The following is a 5,779-nucleotide window of genomic DNA, read 5'->3' on the forward strand; positions in this document are numbered from 1 at the left end:
CCTACAAAAGACCTGTGCCAACCCCTGTCCACACCACATCATCAAAAAGTTCTGTAGGGCCTCAATCTTGTGGAGGTGGTGACAGGTCTCATTTCATAAGTAGACCAGGGCACACCTGGTTAACTTGCTGCATTTGGGTCAAGGACCAATCACTGGCCATAGCAGACAAGGAAAGCTTCTGCAGGTGACTGGCCTGACAGCCAAAATGCAATAGCAGAGCACATACAACACACACCAGAAACATCCCTGAAGTGCCGGGCTCTGGGCACTACATGACTCTTCTTCATAAGGCCATTACTTTCAGGAGCAGTAGTCATAACTGGCTTTTCTAACATAGAGAAGAAGGCATAGATTTAGACAAAATGTGGAGGTGGAAGAAGTTATCCCACATGTAAGTACAAGATAAGGTCATGGCCAGAGATCTAAGCAAAAGATCTATGAGTAATATGCCTGATGGAGAATTTAAAACAATAGTCATAAGGATATTTACTGGACTTGAGAAAAGAATAGAAGATAACAGGAGACCATTATAACAGAAATAAAAGAGTTAAAACAGAACCAAAGATGAAAAATGAAATAAGTAAAATTAGAAATACTCTTGATGAAGACCCGTTCAGCATGCTGGGAAAAGCAGACAAACAGATAGTGCTGTAAAGACAAATTAATGAAAAACAATAAAGCTGAAGAAAAGAGAAAAAAAATTATCCAACACAAGAATAGACTTAGGAAACTCACTGATTCCATAAAACTTAAAAGTCATATTATGGGAATCCTAAAAGAAGAGAGAAAAGGGGGCAAAAGTTTTATATGAAGTAATAATGCCTGAAAATGTCTCTAATATGGGGAAGGACATAGACATCAAAACCCAAGAAAAGGGCTCCCATTAAATTCAACAAAAGCTGACAATCATGTATCATAGTCAAATTAACAAAACACAGACAAGAAAAGATTCCTGAAAGTAGCAAGGGATTAAAATTCCTTAGCTTACAAGAAAAGACAGATCAGGTTTGCAGCAGATCTGCCCACAGAAATGATCCGGTCAAAACAGTAGCAGAATATGTTCAACATGTTGAATGGAAAAATATGCAGTCAAAAATTCTTTATCTGGAAAGGCTGTCATTAAGAATAGAAAGAAAGAAATTCCCAGACAAAGAAAAAGTAAAGGAGTTTGTGACCATTTACCAGCCCTGAAAGTTATTTTAAGTGAGTGGAGAAAAAAAAAAAAAACACGACTAAAGTGACAGACTAGAAAAGAACAGAGAACATCACCAGAAACACCTACTTTACAGGTAATACAATGGAACTTAATTCATATCTATCAACACTCACTCTGAATGTAAATGGACTAAATCCTCCAATTAAGAGACCTAGGGTATCAGAATGGATAAAAAATAATCCACTTATATGCTGCCTGCAAGGGGCTTATTTTAGACCTAAAGATGCCTGAAGATTGAAAGTGAAAGAATGGAGAACAATGATGCTAATGGACATTAAAAGAAACCTGGAGTAACCATACTTGTATCAGACTAGATTTTAAACCAAAGGCTGTAACAGGAGATGAAGAAGGGCGTTATATCATAATTGAGGGCTCTACCCGTCAAGAATATTTAACAATTGTAAATATGTATACTGCCAACTTGGGAGCAGCCAAATATATGAATTAATTAATGAAAAACACAAAGAAACTCATTGATAATAATCCAACAATAGTTGGGGACTTTAACACCTCACTTGCAGCTATGAATAGATCATCTAAGCAGAAAATCAACAAGGAAACAGTGACTTTTAATGAAACACTGGACCAAGTGGACTAACAGATATATTCAAGAACATTTCATCATAAAGTAGCAAAATATACATTCTTTTTGAGTGTACATGGAAAATTCTCCAGAATATATTCACATACTGAGTCACGAGTTAACTCTCAACAAGTACAAAATATCAAGATCATATCGTGCATATTTTCAGACCACAATGCTATGAAACTTGAAATAAACCACAAGAAAAAATTAGAAAAGACCTCAAATACATGGAGATTAAAGAACATCCTACTAAGGAATGAATGGATTAACTAGGAAATTAGAGAAGAAATAAATATATGGAAGCAAATGGAGATAGAAACACAACAGTCTAAAACCTTTGGAATACAGCAAAGGCAGTATTAAGAGGGAAGTATACTGCAATACAGGCCTATCTGAAGAAGAAAGAAGTCTGAAATACACAACCTAAACTTACACCTAAAGGAACTAGAAAAGGAACAGCAACTAAAACCTAAATCCAGCAGAAGAAGGGAAATAATAGATTATTAGAGCAGATCAGGAGGGAGACAAATCATAACAGATTCTTAATTTTAGGAAAAGAATTGAGGATTGCTGCGGGGGAAGAAGTTGGGTTATGAACATTGGGGAGGGTATATGCTATGGTGAGTATTGTGAATTGTGTAAGACTGATGATTCACAGACCTGTACCCCTGAAGCAAATAATACATTATATGTTAATTTTTAAAAAGAAATAAACATTATAGAGAAAAACAAACAAACAAAAACCAGTAGAACAGATCAATGAACTAAAAGCTCATTCTTTGTCAAACTAGAGTAGAGGGGTGTGGGGGGATGGGTTAACCCAGTGGTGGGTATTAAGGAGAGCATGTATTGCATGGAGCACTGGGTGTTATATGTAGACAATGAATCATGGAACACTCTGAGGGTTTTGAAGGGGCGGGGGGTGGGAGGTTGTGTGAGCCTGGTGGTGGGTATTATGGAGGGCACGCATTGCATGGAGCACTGGGTGTGGTGCATAAACAGTGCATTCTGGTACACTGAAAAGAAATTTAAAAAGCAAAAAAAAAAAAAAAAAAGATTTCAAAAAGTAAGCTAAAGTTTGGTAGAATTCCCCAGGGAATCCATCAGGTCCTGTGCTCTTGTTTTTTGGGAGGTTTTTGATCACTGCTTCAATCTCGTTACTATATTTCAGTCTATTCAGGTTGTCAATTTCTTCCTGGTTCAATTTTGGGAGTTTATATTTTTCCAGGAATGCATCCATTTCATCTAGGTTGCTTAGCTTATTGGCATATAAATGTTGATAATAACTTCTGATGATTGTTTCTACTTCCTTGGTGTTAGTTGTGGTCTCTCCCTTTTCATTCATCATTTTATTAATTTGGGCTTTCTCTCTTTTCTTTTGGATTAGTGTGGCCAATGGTTTATTGATCTTCACCAAGACAGCATGGTACTGGCATAAAAACAGACACATAGACCAGTAGAACAGAGTAGAGAGCCCAGATATGGACCCTCAACTCTATGGTCAAATAATCTTTGACAAAACAGGAAAAAATATACAGTGGAAAAAAGACAGTCTTCAATAAATGGTGCTGGGAAAACTGGACAGCTCTATGTAGAAGAATGAAACTCTATCATTCTCTTACACCGTACACAAAGATAAAATCAAAATGGATAAAAGACCTCAGTGTGACACATGAATCCATCAGAATCTTAGAGGAGAACATAGGCAGTAATCTCTTCAACATCGGCCACAGCAACTTCTTTCAAGATATGTGTACAAAGACAAAGGAAACAAAAGCGAAGATGAACTTTTGGGACTTCATCAAGATCAAAAGCTTCTGCACAGCAAAGGAAACAGTCAAGAAAACAAAGAGGCAACCCATGAAATGGGAGAAGATATTTGCAAATGACAGTACAGAAGGTTGATATCCAGGATCTATAATGAACTCCTCAAACTCAACACACACAAAACAGACAATAATATCAAAAAATGGTCAGAAGATATGAACAGACACTTCTCCAATGAAGACATACAAATGGCTAACAGACACATGAAAAAATGTTCATTATCACTAGCCATCAGGGAGATTCAAATGAAAACCACATTGAGATACCACCTTACACCACTTAGAATGGCCAAAATTAGTAAGACAGGAAACAACATGTGTTGGAGAGGATGTGGAGAAAGGGGAACCCTCTTCCAGTGTTGGTGGGAATGCAGGTTGGTGCAGCCACTTTGGAAAACAGTGTGGATATTCCTCATGAAATTAAAAATAGAGCTTCCCTATGAATCCTGTCATTGCACTACTGGGTATTTACCCCAAATATACAGATATAGTGAAAAGAAGGGCCATCTGTACCCCAATGTTTATAGCAGCAATGGCCACGATTGCCAAACTGTGGAAGGAACCAAGATGGCCTTCAACGGATGAATGGATAAGGAAGATGTGGTCCATATACACTATGGAGTATTATGCCTCCATCAGAAAGGATGAATACCCAACTTTTGTAGCAGCATGGACGGGACTGGAAGAGTTATGCTGAGTGAAATAAGTCAAGCAGAGAAAGTCAATTATCATATGGTTTCACTTATTTGTGGAGCATAACAAATATCATGGAGGACAAGGGGAGATGGAGAGGAGAAGGGAGTTGGGGGAAATTGAAGGGGGAGATGAACCATGAGAGACTATGGACACTGAAAACAATCTGAGGGTTTTGAAGGGGCGAGGGGTGGGAGGTTGGGGGAACCAGGTGTTGGGTATTAGAGAGGGCATGAATTGCATGGAGCACTAGATGTGGTGCAAAAACAATGAATACTGTTATGGTGAAAAGAAATAAAAAAAATTAATGAACTAAAATGCAAAAAAAAAAGTGAGCTAAAAAAAGAACTAATGATGTACTGTATGGTGACTAACATAACATAATAAAATAAAATAAAAAAGAGTTGGTTCTTTGAAAGAGTTAATAAAATTGATAAACACCTAGCCAGACTTATCAAAAAGAAAAGAGGACCCAAATAAATAAAATCACGAGTGAAAGATGAAAGATCACAACTAATACCAGAGAAATATAAAAGAATATTATAAAAATTATACCAAAAAACTGGACAATCTGGAAGAAATGGACAAATTCCTAGGAAAATATAAATTACAAAAACTGAAACAGGAGTAGAAAATTTGAACAGACTAATAACCAGCAAAGAAACTAAATCAGTAATAAAAAATCTCTGAACAAACAAAAATCCAAGGCCAGATAGTTTCCCAGGGGGAATTCTACCAGACATTTAAAAAAAGTTTATACCTATTCTTCTGAAACTTTTCCAAAAAATAGAAATGGAAGGAAAACTTCCAAATTCATTCCATAAAGATAGCATTACCTTGATCCCAAAACCAGACATAGACCCCACTATAAAAAGAGAATTAAGGAAAAAAGAAAAGAGAATTACAGGCCAATATCCCTGATGAACATGAATGTAAAAGATCTCAACAAAATACTAGGAAATCGAATTCAACATTATATTAAAACAATTATTCACCACGATCAAGTGGGATTTATTCATGACCTGCAGTATTGTTTCAATATTGCAAATCAATCAACATATGCACTACCTTAATAGAAGAAAGGACAAAGATATATGATTCTCTCAATAGATGCAGAAAAAACATTTGAGAAAATACAACACCCGTTCTTGTAAAAGCCCCCAAGAAAGTAGGGATAGATAGAAAATAGCTTAACATCATAGAGTTCATACATGAAAAAACTACAGCTAATACCATCATCAATTGGGATATATGTATCCTCCCATAATCAGGAACAAGACCAGGATGTCCATTCCCACCATTATCATTTAACATAGTCCTGTCAAGCAGAGAGAGCCAAGTTTTAGCCTCAGCAATCAGACAACAAAAAGAAACACTGATTCAAAAACGAATGATGTATTTTTTTTTCTTTTTTTTTTTTAATTTTTTATTTTTTATAAACATATATTTTATCCCCAG

Source organism: Mustela nigripes, chromosome 3, assembly GCF_022355385.1.
Source record: "Mustela nigripes isolate SB6536 chromosome 3, MUSNIG.SB6536, whole genome shotgun sequence".
NCBI lineage: Eukaryota > Metazoa > Chordata > Mammalia > Carnivora > Mustelidae > Mustela > Mustela nigripes.